The 19,411-nt window shown below is 40.8% G+C and overlaps 1 protein-coding gene across 6 annotated transcripts in view; it reads left to right on the forward strand.

Annotated features, from left to right (window-relative positions):
* The window catches only part of PLEKHF2 (pleckstrin homology and FYVE domain containing 2), a 68,063-nt gene that overhangs the window by 35,570 nt on the left and 13,082 nt on the right, over positions 1-19,411 (forward strand). The window contains exons 1-2 of one of the 6 annotated variants that reach the window (XM_049633092.1): positions 3,266-3,333; positions 3,891-4,025. The exons of 1 other annotated variant lie outside the window; for it this stretch is intronic. The gene's annotated coding sequence lies outside the window, so the exon portion shown is untranslated. 4 more of the 6 variants (XM_049633090.1, XM_049633086.1, XM_049633085.1 and 1 more) reach the window with 4 other exon arrangements.

The raw sequence follows: 19,411 nt of genomic DNA on the forward strand, positions 1-19,411 counted from the left end.
TTTATTTATTTATTCTGAGAGAGACAGAGACAGCACAAGCAGAGGGAGGGGTAGAGAGAAAGGGAGAGGGAGAATCCCAAGCAGGCTCCACACGTCGGCGCAGAGCCCAAAGTGGGGCTCAAACCCACAAACTGTGAGATCATGACCTGAGCCAAAACCAAGAGTTGGACGCTTAACAGACTGAGCCACCCAGGAGTCCCTCACCTCTTTTAATCTGGAACATTTCCACTGCCCTTTTTAAGAATACAGCCCCACCACCCCTTTCAAAAACGGAATATTATGTTTTCAGGTTTGTCTGATATTTTCCCAGAAGTCTATGGAAACAGCCCCCTCTAATCTGAGCTGTTTGAAGCTATACTGGAGAATAATGGTTTCTCCTTTTCTTCTGCTTTTCAAATTTCACACGTGTCTCCATTGGCGGGATTTAACCTGGAAACATTTAAGGAAAAGTCTTCTGGAAAATGGAATTCTAAACTTTCTCCCACAGCGCACAGAGGGGTGGCAATAGTGCTAAGTTGACCATGGAGAAGCTGGGGATAGAACAAAGAAGACCGTGAACTCCCCGTCCTCATGGAGCGTACTGTCTCCAGGGAGATCTATAAGTGCCATGAGGGAAACACAGGGCTGTAACCCAGAATAACAGGGGCACTCTCTCGGGGCACAGAGAACTGAAAGATGACAAGGAGCCACAGCTATGTGAAGGGTGGGGTGCGATGGGCTTGACTTTCTAGGTAGAGAAGTGGCCAGGACAGCGGGTCCCCTAGCAGAAAAGAGCTTGGTATATTTTTAAAACAACAGGAGATCAATATGACTGGAATTTGGTGGAGCTTGGCATTATTTTATGGTGGAGAGGATGGCAGAGGTTGTATTGTGCTGGGGTTTATAGGACCTAGTGACCAACTGGCATTTTGTTCAAAGTGAAATAGAAATGTTCCTACCCCATGTGGCACCTTTGGGCAAATTAGAAAAGAGCATCCACTTCTCAAAGCATTTCCATCTTGTTGGGAAATTGTTGTAAAATACTTTTAGTAGAACAAGGCACTTCACTGAAATCTGCCAGAGAATACTTGTAATAAATACAAAATTTTGGGGCACCTGGGTGGCTCAGTCAGTTGAGCGTCCGACTGCGGCTCAGGTCATGATCTCGCGGTCCGTGAGTTCGAGCCTCACATTGGGCTCTGTGCTGACAGCTCAGAGCCTGGAGCCTGTTTCAGATTCTGTGTCTCCTTCTCTCTCTGACCCTCCCCCATTCATGCTCTGTCTCTCTCTGTCTCAAAAATAAATAAACGTTAAAAAAAATTTTTTTTTTAAATACAAAATTTACAGTGTTCCAATTTGAAAGGCAGTCTTCCAAAGGGTGGGTTGTTCTACTACAACCTGTACAACTGCATATTGCAGCCTCCATGGGGAGTCATAGAAGGCTTTCTGTGGGGAAGTTGAACAATCCTGTGTTGTCCCTCTGTGGAGGGGACACAAGGAGAGGAGAGGATTTCAGATGAGGTGTTTTGCAGGCAGATCCTACAATATTTTAGAAGCAAAGAGACTGGATGAAGGAGATAGGAAAGAGGATGAGATGGTGATGACTCATCAGGTTTGAGGGTAGCAGTGCCATTTTGCTGAGATGGGCACAACTGGGAGAAGACAGGGGCCTATGGGTGGGGAGAACAAAGAAATCAAGGAGTAATTAAAATCCAGGCGTTTGCCATCTCCCCTTGAATGCTCTTTTCAACTAAAAGTTTACCAAATTCTTAACTTTTTAAAAAATAAATATCCTTGAAAAACTTACCCATTAGAATCAAGGACAATTATAAACCTTTCAGGTTTATCAAATTGGGTAAAACTCAAATATTACCAATATTTTCAAGTTCCTCTGTTTTAAGTATTCTGCCAGAGACTTTACATACCTTATCTCATTTCCTCTGCTCAGCAGTCCATGAGGTAGTTCCCATTTTTATTTCCATTTTATAGAGGAGATGTGAGGCTCAGAGAAAGATCTTATCACTGGATTTGAACATGGTGCCATGGTTACAGGTCCTAGTCACAAGTTGATCCTACTGCCTTAGTCCCTTGTTTATTTCAGCTTTATCAGTGCTATCCAAGAGTACATTCTGCAACGAAGGAAATATTTTATATCTGCACTGTCCAGTAGTCATGTGGCTATTAAGTACTTGAAATGTGGTCAGTGTGACTGAGGAACTGAATTTTTAATAACTACATGTGGTTAGTGGCTACCATATTTGTCAGTATAGCTCTAAATCAGTGAGGTCCAAAGAGGGTTGTGCTACAACCCAGGGAAGGTACAGAACACGCAGAGTGCAGAAAGAAAACACAAACAATGTTTTACATAATTACTTCTGATTTTTTGTGTGTATGTTTTATAATGTACCTAATATAGGTATACTAGGTATATAATAATAGATGTATATCTGCATACCATATATTACATACATTATTACATATGCAATTAATATACATCCTATACAATAATTTTTATCTAGCACTTACATAGCACTTACCATGTACCAGGCACTATGCTTTACAAATATTAACTCATTTCACCTTCATAATGAGACTATGACGTAGATACTTTCATTATAGTTCTTTTAGTTTCTAACTCCATGCATTTTACGTTAAGCTAAATAAGTATGCTGGGAAGGGGGAGAGGGCAAATATGTTCACTGATGGCTGAATGACCAAAAATGTTTGGTGACTAGACATAGCAATTCCTAATCTCAAAATTTAAAGAGATTTTGGAGATGATCAAGCCCATCTTTTTCCCCCCTGAAATGTACTTTGCACATAGAGGGATGAGGCTGAATGAAGGTGGGGTAGGGTGATGGTTGAGACAAGTGTCCTGGAGACATTTGTACTTGTCTACAGAGACAACCACAGCTAACATATGTTAAGATTTGTGTAATGATCCTAAAAGTTTCCCCATTAAAAAAAGTTCATCCTTGGGGCGGGCACGTGGGTGGCTCAGTAGGTTGAGCTCCAACTTTGGTTCAGGTCATGATCTAGTGATTTGTGAGTTCGAACCCCAGATTGGGCTCTGCGCTGACAGTTCAGAGGCTGGAGACTGCTTCAGATTCTGTGCCCCCTCTCTCTCTGCCCCTCCCCCCTAGCTCTCTCTCTCTCTCTCAAAAAATAAAAACATTAACATTTTTTAAAGTTCACCCTTGCTAGTTTTGTTCTAGCTACTAATTAAAAAAAAAAAAATTATTTTTGTTTCTGAGATGTTGAAATAGGAGAGGATAGGAGCCGAAGACCTAAAGATGATAGAATCCCACATCAAAAGAAAGCGGATCAGGATCAAGGCCTGCTCATGTTCCCTTGGTGGGTGCTCAGTTATGTGCAGCTCGGATGCTGGCGGCTCTAATTCAAGAACTGTCAAACAAAGGTTAAATATTCTTGAAATAATACCCGAATCTAATTTACACCTACACACTTTTTGTGTTGAGTATGCCGCAGTCCCCTTCCCCCATTCCTTGTCCATTCTCAGACATCTTTGATATTTCTGCATGTACCCATCAGCGCGCTTAGCAAACAGTTGCTGCGGTATGAGGAAGGGCGGGTTAACCTTATATACTATCATCACTGTTTCCAAGCCTGTTGAAGTAGGTAGATGAGGTTTTGCAGCGTCAGAGAAAAGTTCTGGGAAGACGAGAGTTCTAAGGCAGGCAATAAAGGCATGCCCTTAAAGGGCTGTGCAAAGTACATGGGGTAGGTGTTGTAACCGCAGTCCTTTCGGTTTCAAGAGGTATGGGCTTTACGGAGAGCAAATGAAACATGTGATGGGCAGGAACGCCGCGCTAAGCGGAACTAGCAAACAGACGTACGCCCGGACGCCTTTGCGAATCTACATTTACAAAGCCTTTCTTTCCCGCCTGTAGAAAGTTCTTAAGTTCCCTGGGGAGGCCCGTTCGTGGTAGGGGAAAGGGAACCCAGCCTTCCTTCCCTTCTTCCCAAGAACCTCGTAAAGAGATGAACAATCCTTTCCAAAGGAGTGCCAGAGCCACGCAAACCAGGTAAGCCTTCCGACGTGCACCCGAGGGGCCCCGGAGAGCCTGACTGCACACGGAGCGGAGGAACGAACCCTCTGCCTCGGACTGCCTAGGTGGGTGTGTCCACTACAGAGGCCCCGCCCCCTCGAGCACGTCGCGCGGGCCGCACGGGCGGGGCGAGGGAACAAGCAAGAAAGGGCGGGGGAGTGAGTGGTGTGGGTGTGCTCGTGCCCGAGCGCTCGCGCCTGGCGTGTGGGCGGCGGCGCGCCCGTGCACGCGCAGGGGAGAGGCCAGCCCCGGCGGCCGTTGTGGGGTTCGACTGGAGGGGCGGGGGAGTCACCTGCGAGCGGCTGTGCCGGTCGTCCGCCCGCCCGCCGCGTCCGGATCGCGCCGTCTGCGCGGGGCCGCTGGCTGCACACACCCTGGGAGACTGGGGCGGAGGAACGGGCAGAGTCCGCGCCCGGCGCCCGGGACGACGAGGAGTCGGACCTTCGCTGCCGTCGCCGCCGCCCGCGCCCGGCCGGGTAGGTGAAGCCCGAGGTTGGTTGTGCGCCCGTCCCTGGCGGGCCGGGAGAGGAGAAGCGAAACTTTCCGGCGCTTGCCTCCGCGGTCTCCGGGCCGTCTGCGGCGCGGGGAGGTGTCGTCGTCGCGGGCGGCGGCCGACGCCATGTTGGGGTCTGTGAGAAACGGGGCGCTCCCGGGCCGCTCCCCGCGCGCTGGCGTTGGCCCGCGGGCGCCGGCAGCGAGCCTCGCCCGCCCGTAGAACACAGCCGCCTGCGCCCGCGGGCTCGGGGGCCGTCCGGAGGGTCCGCGCTGGTGCCTGCCGGGGCCGCGGGACCGCGGGCGGGGGGCGGGCCGAGGCGCCAGCGGGGCCCCGAGGTCCGGCGAGAAGAGAAGTTGCGGGGCGTGAGGACTGGGGTCCGGTTCGCGGCCGGTGGCGTCCTGGGGCCCCATCGTTTTTCTTTCCGAAAAGTTTGCAGTGTCTGGGCATCAGGGACGGTGTAAGTCGAACAGCATATTTTTGTGTGACTTGGCAAAATACGGCACCGCAGAATTTGCTCGGATAGAAGCGTTGGCTCCAACGCATTGTTTATTTCGAGTCTTTTAAAGTTGTATGATCTTCTGCCGAATTTATTTTTTCTTTTTTTTAAAATGTTACGGAGGGCCAACAGCTTGCTGCTCATGTTGCTTGAATTCCCTTGTGTGTTCTTTCATCATAGCAATCACTTGTGAGTGTGCGATGGCAATGGTAGTATTAAGGTTACAGATAACTAAGCCCTTTTGTAAGACTCACAAAGTATGTAAGTTGTTAAATAGCTTCTTTGTTGTGTTTTATAGTACGTTACAGAGGAGACTAAAGAAAGACTTACGAACTTTGAGGGACTTACAGGCATGTGTCATAAGGTGAAGTGATCTTTTTTCATTACGAAGTTTTTTTTCTCCTTTTCATTTTTTAAAGGTGCATGCCTGCCATTTTTTTGAGCATTTACCTTTTTTTCTGTATTCTCGTGGCTCACGGGGTCCTCAGGTTAATTCAGTATTAACGAAGGCTTCTATTTTTAATCTATTTGGGTCCTGAGGGCGCTGGAGGTGAATGGTATTAAGTTTCTGTCCTTAATTGGAAAGCACATGCTATCGCCTCAAAAAATAAAACTGGTGTACTCACCAAGGCATCAGAGATTCAGCTTGAATTACCCCAGTAAATGAATGTAAATTGATATTTTTAAACAGAGGCATCTTAGCTTTAAAATTCTGTTAAATGAACTGAGGGGACTCTTAACCACAAGTAAGATAAACCCTAAATCATGTCTTGGAGAATTTCTTTTCTTAATCTAAAGGTAAAGATAGTTTCTGCTCAGATTTGGTTGCTAATTTCCTTAGTTCTTAAAAAAAAAAAAATCCTTTTTGTTTTGCTTCACTGTCAAGTAAACACCATTATACACATTTGTTTTTCTGGATGAAGAATTAACCTAGAAATGAGGTGACTTAACTAACTTCACAGATCTAGCAACCAAACTGGTATTTCACTGAGGTCTTTAGGATTCTGAAGCCTTCTTGTTTTTCCTGTAGCATAACTTTGTAGAATACATAACTCCCAGTTGTGGGGCAATCTCTGTCCACCTTGTCTCCTCTGTCTTTGCTGCTCTTCTTGATTTTAGTTCTTCAGTATACTTATTTCCTAGAGAGCTGACTGACAGGGGTTCTTGTGGTGAAATTTTCACTTGAGCCTAACTTTTTGAAACCTTTCCTATGCTGTTCTCCTTACCATAACCCCCTTTTCTCCTCAAGAATAAATCACTTATCACATTGCATTCCAATAAATATTACATTGATCTGTCTTCGCACCTCCTTGACCACAGACACTGCACGGAATCTGATTTACGTCTTCATCCCCAGTGTGCCGAGAACACAGCAGATGCTCACTCAGTAAAGGTTTGAATGGATGAAGACACATATGTCCCATATAAATGTACTTCATGAATTTCTTATTAAATTGCCCTTTCCATGGGCATAGAAGTTAAATCTTCTCTAATGCCTCTTTCTTTCTTTTTTTCTTTCTTTCAGAATTTGTTAACTCAATAAATTTTGGCCTAGGGATACAGAACTTGAATGTTTATGAAATTTCCATGTAGATAATGGGCTGAAGTATAATCAACAAAGAAGAAGCAGTGTGTCAGCAAAAGAATAATCATTTCAAAGTGTAAAATATAGAGATAATGCCTGATAAATTTGAAGGTCATGTTTATACATTGAAGCTCTTTGGTAGAGCAACTCTCATTTCTCTGTCAATTTTTCAGAATTGTCTTAAAATTTTGGTTTAGAATGCCTTACTCAATGCAAAGCATTTAAAAATTGCTTTTCTATTGATAAGCTTATCTTTGAGAACTGGCTTTGTATGCCAGCTGCATGCTTAATAACAATGTTCTTGTTGGCTTAACTGAATAAAACATATATGTAGATACACTTTCAGAGTGCTGTTTCAAGTTGCAGGTCTCTCTAGGTGAAGGGGTTTAGTAATTCTATAATGAAATTACTGTAGAATTTGGGGTCAATTTTCTGCCCCCATCCAAAGTAACTTTCTTTCCAATTGATCCATAAACCAAAAATTGGTATGCTCAATTTGGGAAGCATTCAAGTAGTTGCTGTGAGTGCTAGAAAAAGCAGGTTGCTTATATGATAGACTTGAACAAATAACCAACAAATTTGAATTCTAGCTCTCCTCCTTACTAGCTTGTGACTCCTGAACAAGTTGCTTCATTTCTCTAAACTTCACTGGACTCATTTTTGAAATGGACACAAATATTGCCTCAAAGAGTTGTGAGGATCTACTAAAATATGTTTGTGAAAGTGCCTGGTGCATGATACTCAGTAAGTTATATTAGCAAATGAACAAAGTGGCTGTCATTTACATAGAATCATAGAATTTTAAAAGGAAGCAACCTTAGAAATAGGCAGTTTAGTTCTCAGCCTTGCCGGCACATTAGGATTCCTTGAGGAGCTTCTTAAAAATACTGATGCCTGAACTCCACCCTAGAACAAATCAGAATTACTGGGTTTGGGGTCAGGCATAGGTAGTTTTGCCTGTTTTTTTTTTTTTTTTGTTTTTTTGTTTGTTTTGTTTTTTTTAAACCACCCGTGATTTTAATGTTCTGTCAGAGTTTGAGAATCATTGATTTAATTCATTATCCCATCTCCTTATTCTCCTCATTTCGTGGTTGAATCAAATGCAGAGAGAAGTTAAGTGCCACCCAGATTCCTATCTCTCAGGCTGAAAAGGATGTATCTGAGTCAAAGGAAAGTAAAGGATTGCAGAGGTTAAAGTAACAGTTATAGTCATTTCAGACCATAAAGGTGGGCCACATTTGTAACTACAGTTCACTAACTCCAGTGACCTTCACCTCTACTCTACATCAGTAACCTACATGGATGACTGAGTTACTTAACCTTGTCATCATCCTTAACTACCTCAAGTCTTAAAATCACCAGAGGTGATGATTCAAGAGCCCGTGTTTCTGTTTCTGTTTTCCATCATACCTGATGAACCAGCTTTGTGTCCTCATTGTCACCTCCCAGGCTGTTATTTTTCTTCCTTCTTTCCAGTACTGAACCTTATAGTTCATATTCTGTGAACTCACTAGCACCTCATATTCTTCTCCTTGACCTTTGCTGTGTATAACTGGTCAATTCTCAACCTGTAAATACCGCCATTTCCTTTTTCTGCCTAGCACTCCTGATAAAAGTCACAGCTTTGGTAACTTAAATATTTCTTTTCCAGCTGCCTGTGTACTAGTTGCTTTCTAATCCTTTTCTCATCCCAAAGTTGACTCATTTTCTCTGTTCTGTTTTTACTTTAACTCAGGTTGCAAACCCCAATCTTGACATTGTTGTCTCTTAGAGATGAACATGCTTCCTTCTAATATGATTAAGATTTTGTGATGTGAATTTTCTATTTTCCTCTTTGTATCAACTTTTTCATCTTTCTTTCTTTACATTTTTTGTAAGTGGAGCTATCCTTTTTTTTTTTTAATTAAAAAAAAATTATTTTTATTTATTTTTGAGACAGAGACAGAACCTGAGCAGGGGAGGGGCAGAGAGAGAGGGAGACACAGAATCCGAAGCAAGCTCCAGGCTCTGAGCTGTCAGCGCAGAGCCCAACGTGGGGCTCAGACTCACAGACTGTGAGATTGTGACCTGGGCCGAATTCGGACGCTTAACCGACTGAGCCACCCAGGTGCCCCTATCCTTAATTCTTTATACTTGTTTAATTTAACAGTAGTTGGGGGGAGGGGGGGAATTAAAAAGATCTTTTTTTTTTTTAATCAATTGTACCTATAACTTTGCATTTGTTTTTTTACACCTGATTTTTTCTACATGTTCTTTGCGTTTTGTTAGTTAAGAAGGTTTATTCTTTTTTTTTTTTTTTTTAATCAGAGAATATGTGTTCATTATAAAATAATTAGGCAGTACAGGAGTGCCTGGGGGGCTCAGTGGATTAAGCGTCCGACTTTGGCTCAGGTCATGATATCACAGTTCATGAGTTTGAGCCCCCTGCATTGGGCTCCACACTGACAGCTCTGAGCCTGGAGCCTGCTTTGGACTCTGTCTCCCTCTCTCTCTGGCCCTCCCTCACTCGCACTTTGTCTCTCCCTCAAAATGAATAAAAACATTAAAAAAATAACAATTGGGCAATATTAGCATATTTTACCCTAGTGCTCAGAGACAACCTATACTAAATTTTTGATGTGTATTTTCTAGACTTAAAAAGAAAAAAAGTTTATATGTGCTGTTTAGAAACCTTTATTTAAGAAACTGCCTTATTTAACAACTTTCCACATTAAATATTAATCTCTGTTCTGTCAAAAAAATCCATTATATAGATAATGCCATTATTTACTTAACCAGTCTCCTATTGTTGAATGTTTAGGTTATTTCTGACTTTTCAACATTACTAAGACAAAGCCACAGTATGTGAATAACTTTGTACAATGATTTAAATTTTTTTGCATATATACTTGGAAATAGAATTTTTGTGTAAACTTTCTAAAGTGCTTCTGTTGCCAAAAATGGCATTCAGAAAAGTTGTTCCAGTGTGTTTTGTCAAGAATATGAGTGCCCATTTTCCCCATATCATGGAGAGGTGAATAATACATCATTTCCCTTTTTATTTCTTTGATTAGTACTGAGAACCAACATTTTTCTATTTACTGGTCATTCTTATTTGTTTTGGAAATTGCCATTTGTATCTTACCCATTTTTCTTTGGGGATATTTTACTTTTTTCTTATTGATTTTTTTTTTTTTTAATTATTTATTTTTGAGACAGAGAGATACAGAGCATGAAAGGGGGAGGGGCAGAGAGAGAGGGAGGCACAGAATCGGAAGCAGGCTCCAGGCTCCGAGCCATCAGCCCAGAGCCCGACACAGGGCTCGAACCCACGGACCGCGAGATGGTGACCCGAGCCGAAGTCGGACGCCTAACCGACTGAGCCACCCAGGCGCCCCTTTTCTTAATGATTTAATTACATGGGCCCTTTGTATCTTAAAAATGTTGACCCTTTGTCATAGGTTACAGATATTTTTCTTAACATTAATGCTTTTTCCTTTCAATGTTGAAGTTTTAAAATTTTATGTGGTAAATGTTTTCTTTTAAGATATTTGGCTTTTCATGTTACATTTAACCATTCCTGTCTATGGCTAGGAATTTAGATTCCATTTTCACTATTAGAGTTAATGCCAGAGGGAAAATTTTTTATGCACAGATGTGTGCCCCTCCCCCTGCCCTCCTCAAGAGTTTCTTTCTCAGGATAAATTTCTGTGATTAAAAATTCCAGGGTCAAAGGGCATTGCTTTCTGAAGTATTTTATTATTATACATTACCATTAGTCCTCGATTTGTCCACATGTTTCACTGCTTATTGTGGCCTTTTGGCACAATAAGGTTATTTAGTCTGTGAGGCTTGTGAGACATGTGCAATTATGTTGAAAAGGTGCTTTGTGCTCTGTTTTCTCCCCTTCTCTTGCTTCCTCTCTAGGTGTTCCTGAGAGGTCAGTCCTTTGCACTCTTCTTTCTTCCAGAGTATCAGTCAGTATCTCTACATGAATGACTACTCCATCTTTTTAGTCCTGGAGCTCCCTGCTCATCCTAGCATTTCTGTTTGTCTGACAGATGTCTGTCTTGTGGATATGCTGAAGGTACTTCAAGATAAATATGTCCCAAACTGATTTCTTGTCCCTCCTGAAGCAAAACCAGCACCTGCCAGTGGCTTATGCTTAGACCTTTGAAGTCATCTTTCACTCACTTTTCATCCACATGTTCAGTTGGTCTCTAAATACTGTCCTCTATACCTCACTAATTCTCTCTTCCCCTTCTTATTTCTGCTGTTAATTATTGTGACTCAGGCTTTTGTTAATTTTCTGGGTTTTTGGGTTTTTTTGTTTGCCTTCAGTCTAGTTTCAGGAGTCTCTCCAGTCCATCCTGTGTACTGCTTTTGTATATGGATTGATATTTTCCTATTTGAAGGCCTTAATCTTCCTGTTGCCTGTATAATAAAGTCTAAACTGTTCAGTCTGATACTTACTTTTCTTTGCGGTTTGCTTTTCCCTATCTTACCAGATTTCTATTCAACCACTGTACTTTCTCCTGGCCCTACCCCCTCTAGCATGGACTCAACTGTTTCTTCTGTGGGGAAAATGTTTGTACATCATCGTCCCCCTTGTCTTCCTCTCTCCCTCTCCCCCAAATAGTTTGACCTACTATTGCATTAAGGCCCAGCTTGAATTTCTAGTCATTATAGAGTTGTTTCTAGATGTTCCCCCTGTCTACAGTTATCTCCCAACTAAACTTTTTGGCCCTGGGCTTTATCACTCTTAATTTTTTGAAAATATTTTTAGTTTGTTCTTCTCTGCTCCTTTATTTTTTTTTTATAATGTTTAGTATTTATTTATTTTTTTTATTTATTTTTTTTTTATTTTTTTTTATTTTTAGGACAGAGAGAGACAGAGCATGAACGGGGGAGGGACAGAGAGAGAGGGAGACACAGAATCGGAAGCAGGCTCCAGGCTCCGAGCCATCAGCCCAGAGCCTGACGCGGGGCTTGAACTCACGGACCGCGAGATCGTGACCTGGCTGAAGTCGGACGCTTAACCGACTGCGCCACCCAGGCGCCCCTAGTATTTATTTTTGAGAGAGAGACAGCATGAGCGGGGAAGGGCCACAGAGAGGGGGAGACACAGAATCTGAAGCAGACTCCCGGGTTCTGAACTGTCAGCACAGAGCCCAATGCAGGGCTTATACTCACAAGCCATGAGATCATGACCTGAGCCAAAGCCAGACATTTAACCGACCGAGCCACCCAGGCGCCCCTAGTTTTGAGTGCTTCTTTTATCACTACTTTGTACAAAGTAAGGGTCAATAAATGTTTGCTACTACTTCATGTTTATTGAAAGTTAATACTAGTTTTACCAGCTTCCTCGCTGCTTAGACCAAAAATCTGTGGAGTTAATTTCAGCTTTATTCTTCCATATCTAGTCAGTCATAGCAATCCTGGACCTGATCTCTATTCTCTCTTTTTCTGTTGCAAACTTCACTCTTATCAATTCTTACCAGACCACTCCTTCCAAAAGCTTCAGAAAAAACTGTGAGGAACAAAAACTCACCGTAGTCTTATTTTTTTCTCTCCCCATTTTTCTACTAAATGTCTCTGTCTAGCCTCGGCTGCAGACGTACGTGTGAATTTCTGTCTTATTTTATTTATAATGTTTATTTTTAAGAGAGAGACAGAGTGGAGCGGGGGAGGGGCAGAAAGAGGGGAAGATACAGAATCTGAAGCAGGCTCCAGGCTCCAGGCTGTCAGCACAGAGCCCGAAGTGGGGCTCAAACTCACGAACCGTGAGATCATGACCTGAACTGAAGACAGACGCTCAACAAACTGAGCCACTCAGGCACCGCACATGTGACTTTTTTTTTTTGAAACAGATATTTTCCTGTAGAGCTTTGTGCCTTTACCATTGTTTTACTTTCTGAGGTTCCACATATTGTTCACACCTATTTCAAGTGTTCAAATGCTACATTCTTTAAGCCATATCTTCACTCTTCCTTTTTTGCTTCCTTACCACTTTATTATTTTTATCACAGTATTTATCTTATTGTGCTTTTCATTAAAATTTTGTGGTAACGTGTCTTGATTCCCAGCATCTCATTCATTCTTTCCCTCTGACACAAAGCATAAAGCCTTGAATGTGGTGAGCAGATTATAACTGCTTTGAAAAATACTAAAGAAAATTTATTAGGGATGTGATGGAATAATCAACTCCACAGTAGCATTTTAGTTGAGCTTTACTAGCTTTGTTTTTCAATATTATACGGTGGGTTTTTTGTTGTTGTTTTCAGCAGTCAGCCCTGTACAGCTGCCCCTGTACAAATACTTTTTGAAATGATGCACTTTTTTATCTGAATTTTGTTGATGGTAAAAATATGCACACATCATCATTTTTTGTTTGCTAACTAAACAGCTGTGCTTCTTGGCAAGAGAAGAAATAATTTTTATATATTATCATGAGATTGAGATTTTTTTAAAACAGGATCTGCCATGCTCAATACTTAGAATTTATAATTAGATGCTAGCTGAATGGACCTGAACATTTGCTTGTAAATTTAAATTCTGTGGGTCTAGTGAAGCAGTTGATGTATAGGGTGTGGTTCCTGTTTTCTGTGAATATTAGTACAGATGTCAAAAATGAAGTCTTTGATTTTCTTTAAACTCTAGGTTGAGAAGCTTCTGCTTCTGCTGGTTATACTCACCTCAGTACAGATTGGTGGCATATATATGCAAGCATTTTTGTAAGTGTTTTGGGGAATACAAAATTGTACGAAATAATATTCTTCTAGGAACCTCCAAATATTTTAGGGAAAAGTAGGTATATAAATCTTGATTCAAACCTGATAGAACATAAAGTGCCGTGAAGTGGTACAGATAAAATGATAGGAGAATTTAAAGATGAAACAATATCTCTGGGTGTGAAGCTACTGAGCTGACTACATCTTGAAGAATTGGTAAGATTTCAGAATGGCAGGGGAGAGGGGCACATATTGGGCTCAGAGGTAGGTGAGGAAGCCAGAGTATATTCTAGGAACAGGTGGTAATCTGGTTTGATTATAATAGAACATATAGAAAGAGGTAAAACTAGAAAAATAGACTGAGGACAAGCTTAGGCATGACTGATGGGCTTTGAATGCCAGGTTAAAGATTTTTGATTTGATTTGGTTGGCCAGGGAACCTTTGGTTTTTGAATAAGGAGTTAACCTGATTATAGTATAGTTAAAGAATATTAATCTTGCCTTGGGTTATATGGCTTAAATGCTAGTTAAAGTCTGGAGGTCTTGTTTAAAACCTGAGGTCCTTATTCTTCCCTCTATCTCCAACTTTTCTAAAGATCTTTTGTAACTCCCAGTGTCTTTATTCTGTTTTTCCAATTTTTTTAAAATTCTCAACTATGACTTAGTTCTTACACACCATGGTGAATTTCTCTACCAAGCCTAACCTGTTTGAAATTGCCTTTACTGACACCCTAAAGTAGTCACAGCTTTTACTTTTTACTCCCTTATAGTATTTGAATGATTACTTTTAGCATTTTAATACTTATTACCATATTTCAGTTCTTTTCCTCAGTGGCTTTCCCCAAATACATAATAAGGTTCACATAAGTTAAATATTTCTATAATGTTTATTTCTGAAGGTAACAATGTATATTAGAAAAAAATTGCATTTTTATAAAAACTAGCTGTGAGACCATGGGAAAACTGTTTAACTATACATGACTCAATTTATTTTTTTGTAAAACGTATGTAATTACCACTTAACAAAATTTAGATCATTAAAACAGTAAAATGTGGAAATGCCTAACACTTGTATAGGTGTTGAGTACATGTTAATTTTTCTTTTTTCCTTTTCTGGCTAAGCCTGTAGAATAATGCATTTGAGTCTGCTCTTCAGTAATGGGCAGATTGGTGCCTAGAGGAGACTTCTTAAAAAATTACTGTGGCTTCACTCTATATGTGGTTTAAAATTTTGGTTTCAGTTCCTCTCAACTCAGCTTTATATGAGTTTAAAATTAAAATACAAAAGCTTGTCCCTCTTTTTCTTATCTAAGAAATGTACTTTTTAAAAAATCATTACTAATTTCTGTAATATGTTGTGGAAGAGTGTTCAAGATGCTGGCATAGGAACTCCCTCCTCCAATGGACACATCAAATCTACAGCTACCTATGGGACAGTTTCCTCTGAATAAAACTTGAAAACTAGCCAAACAACTCCTTCACAACAAACTGTTAAAAGGACCACATTGAGACAGGTAGAAAAGGCAGAGATACAGTCTTGCCAAAAACTCCACCCTCATTGCGGGAACCCTCAGTTGGGATGGATCTCACAAATGGAGCTTCTCCCTGAGGAACCAGGGGGTTCTGCCCTGATAAAGTAATGATCATAAAGATGCTCACTGAACTTGGGAGAAGAATGAACCCAGTGAAGACTTCAGAGATAGAGAAGTAAGAAAGTACTAAACAAGTCACAGAACTGAAGAATACAATAAGTGGACTGAAAAATACTCTAGAGCTGTTCAGCAGCAGACTAGATGAAGCAGAAGAAGGGATCAGTAGTCTAGAAGTCAGGGGAGTGTATAACTCACCCCAACACAGCAGCAAAAAGAAAAAAGAATTCTAAAAAATGAAGATAGTTTAAATGACCTATTGGATAATATCAGGCAGAATAGCATTTGCATTATCAGGGTCCCAGAAGGAGAAGAAAGGAGAGAAAACTTATTTGAAGACCTAATGGCTGAAAACTTTCTTAACCTGGGAAGGAAACAGACATTCAGATCAGGGAAGCCCAGAGAGTTCCAAATGAGATGAACCCCAAAAGACCCACACCAAGACATATTGTAATTAAAATGTTCGGGGTACCTGGGTGGCTCAGTTAGTTAAGCATCCGACTTCAGCTCAGGTCATGATCTCACTGTTCATTTGAACTAAGTTCAAGCCCCACATCAGGCTCTCTGCTATCAGCGTAGAGCCTGCTTCAAATCCTCTTCCCCTTTCTCTCTCTGCCCTTACCCCACTCAAGTGCACTCTCTCTCTCTCTCTCAAAAATAAGTATAAATTAATAAATAAGTAAAATGTAAAAAATTAGAGCACCTTAAAAGCAGCAAGAGAAAAAACAACTGGTAACAAAAGAAGGCACTGTCAGCGTACTTTTCAGTAGAAGCTTTGCACACCAGAGGGGAGTGTGGCACAGTGTATTGCAATGCCGAAAGGTAGTAGTAACTTTCAATGAAGAATGCTCTACCTGACAAGGTTATCATTCAGAATTGAAGGAGAGAGTTTTTCCAGATAAGCAAAAGCCTGCTTCAGATTCTGTATCTCCCTCTCTCTCTCTGACCCTCCCCCATTCGTAGTCTCTCTCAAAAATAAAAACATTAAAAAAATTTTTTTAATAAAAAAAAAGTACATCCTATCAAAGAATGCATTGGTTAATGAGGAAATTAAAAAGTACATGGAAGCCAATGAAAATGATAACATGACAGCCCAAAACTTGTGGGATGCAGCAAAAGCAGTCATAAGGGGGAAATATATGGCAATCCAGGCCTTCCTAAAGAAGAAAAAAGGTCTCAGATACACAATCTAACCTTACACCTCAAAGAGTTGGAAAAAGAACAGCAAATAACACCCCAAACCAGCAGAAGACAGGAAGTAATAAAGATTAGAGCAGAAATCAATGCTATCAAAATTTTTAAAAACCAGTAGAACAGATCAGTGAAACCAGAAGCTGGTTCTTTGAAAGAATTCACAAAATTGATAAACCACTGGCCAGTTGGATCGAAAACAAAAAGGAAAGGACCCAAATAAAATCAAGAATGAAAGAGGAGAGATCACAACCAACACTGCAGAAATACAATAATAAGAGAATACTGTGAGCAACTATATGCCAATAAAATGGGCAATCTGAAAGAAATGGACAAATTCCTAGAAACATATAAACTACCAAAACTGAAACAGAAAGAAATAGAAAATTTGAACAGACCCATAACCAGTAAAGAAATCGAATCCATAATCAAAAATCTCCCAACAAACAAGAATCCAGGACTGGTTGGCTTCCCAGGGAAATTCTACCAAACATTTAAGGAAGAGTTAACACCTATTCTCTTGAAGGTGTTCCAAAAAATAGAAATGGAAGGAAAACTTCCAAACTTGTTCTTTGAGGCCAACATTACCTTGATTCCAAAACCAGACAAAAACTCCACCAAAAAGGAGAACTATAGACCAATTTCCCTGATGAACATGGATGCAGAAATTCTCAACAAGATGCTAGCCAACCAGATCCAATAATACTTTAAAAGAATTATTCACGATGATCAAGTGGGACTTACACTTGGGATTTAGGGCTGGTTCAGTATCCACAAATCAATCAATATGATACATCACATTAATAAAAGAAAGGACAAGAACCACATGATCCTCTCAATAGATATAGAGAAAACATTTGACAAAATACAGCATCCTTTCATAATAAAAACCATCAAGAAAGTAGGGATAGAAGATCATACCTCAAGGGGGCACCTGGGTGGCTCAGTCAGTTGAGCGTCCCAACTTTGGCTCAGGTCATGATCTCGCAGTTTGTGAGTTTGAGCCCCACGTCGGGCTCTGTGCTGACATCTCAGAGCCTGGAGCCTGCTTCAGATTCTGTGTCTCCCTCTCTCTCTGCCCCTTCCCTGCTCACACTCTGTCTGTCTCTCCTTCAAAAATAAACATTAAAAAAAAAAATTTAAGAAGATCATACCTCAAGATCATAAAAGCCATATGTGAAAGATCCACCACTAATATCATTCTCAGTGGGGAAAAACAGCTTCCCCCCCTAAGGTCAGGAACACGACAGGGATGTCCACTCTCATCACTGTTATTCAACATAATATTGGAAGTCCTAGCCTCAGCAGGCCGACAACACAAAGAAATAAAAGGCATCCCAGTTGGCAAGGAGGAAGTCAAACTTTCACTGTTCACAGGCAACATGATACTCTATATGGAAAATCCAAGATTCCACCAAAAAACTGCTAGAACTGATCCATGAATTCAGCAGAGTCGCAGGATATAAAATCAATGCACAAAAATTGGTTACATTTCTATACACCAATAATGAAGCAGCAGAAAGTGAAATCAAGGAATCGATCCCATTTACATTTGCACCAAAACCCATAAAATAACTAGGAATAAACCTAGCCAAAGAGGTGAAAAAGCTACACATTGAAAACTATAGCAAGCTAGTTGAAAGAAGTTGAAGACGACACCAAAAAATGAAAAAATATTCCATGCTCATGGATTGGAAGAGAAAATATTGTTAAAATGTCGATACTCCTCAAAGCAATCTACATATTCAATGCAATTTCTATCAACACTGGAATTCTTCACAGAGTTAGAACAAACAGTCCTAAAATTTGTATGGAACTAGAAAAGACCCCAAATACCCAAAGCGATCCTGAAAACGAAAGCTGGAAGCATCACAATTCTGGACTTCAAGTTGTCTTACAAAGCTGTAATCATCAAGGCAGAATGGTACTGGCACAAAAATAGACACTTAGTGAAACAAAATAGAGAACGCAGAAATTGACCCACAAACGTATGGCCAACTAATCTTTGACAAAACAGGAAAGAATATCCAGTGGAATAAAGACAGTTTCTTCTGCAAATTGTGTTGGGAAAACTGGACAGCAACATCAGAAGGATGAACCTGGACCACTTTCTTATACCATAGGCAAAAATAAACTCAAAATGGAGGAAAGACGTAAATGTAAGACAGGAAGCCATCAGAATCCTAGAGGAGAAAGTAGGCAAAAACCTCTTTAACCTTGGCCACAGCAACTTCTTACTCAAAATGTCTCTGGAGGCAAGGGAAACAAAAGCAAAAATGAACTATTGGGACCTCATCAAGATAAAAAGCTTCTACACGGTGAAGGAAGCAATCAGCAAAAGTAAAAGGGATCCGACAGAATGGGAGAAGTTATTTGCAAATGACATATCGGACAAAGGGTTAGTATCCAAAAACTAAAGAACTTATCAAAGTCAACGCCTAAAAAACAATAATCCAGTGAAGAAATGGGCAAAAGACATGAATAGACACTTTTCCAAAGAAAACATCCAGATGACAGACAACATGAAAAATTCTCAACATCATCATCAGGGAAATACAAATCAAAACCACAATGAGGGGGCGCCTGGGTGGCTCAGCCAGTTAAGCGTCTGACTTAGGCTCAGGTCATGATCTCATGGTTCTTGGGATCAAGCCCTGCATTGGGCTCTGCTGACAGCTCAAAACCTGGAGCCTGCTTTGGATTTGGTGTCTTCCCCTCTCTCTGCCCCTCCCCTGCTCATGCTCTGTCTCTCAAAAATAAACATTAAAAGAATAATAAAAAACCACAATGAGATACCACATCACACCAGCCAGAATGACTAAAATCAACAACTCAGGCAATGACAGATATTGACAAGGATGCAGAGAAAGAGGAACCCTTTTGCACCATTGGTGGAAATGCAAACTGGTACAGCCACTCTGGAAAACCATATGGAGGTTCCTCAAAAAATTAAAAATAGAACTACCTTACAAACCAGCAATTGCATTACTAGGTATTTGTCCAAAAGATACAGGTGTGCTGTTTCAAAGGGGCATATGCATCCCAATGTGTATAGTGGCACTATTGACAATAGCCCAAGTATGGAAAGATCCTAAATGTCCATCGACAGATAAATGGATAAAGAAGATGTGGTGTGTGTGTGTGTGTGTGTATATATATATATATATATATATATACACACACAGTGGAGTATTATTCGGCAATCAAAAAGAATGAAATCTTGCCATTTGCAACA

This window comes from Panthera uncia, chromosome F2 (genome assembly GCF_023721935.1).
Source record: "Panthera uncia isolate 11264 chromosome F2, Puncia_PCG_1.0, whole genome shotgun sequence".
NCBI classification, from domain to species: Eukaryota; Metazoa; Chordata; class Mammalia; order Carnivora; family Felidae; genus Panthera; species Panthera uncia.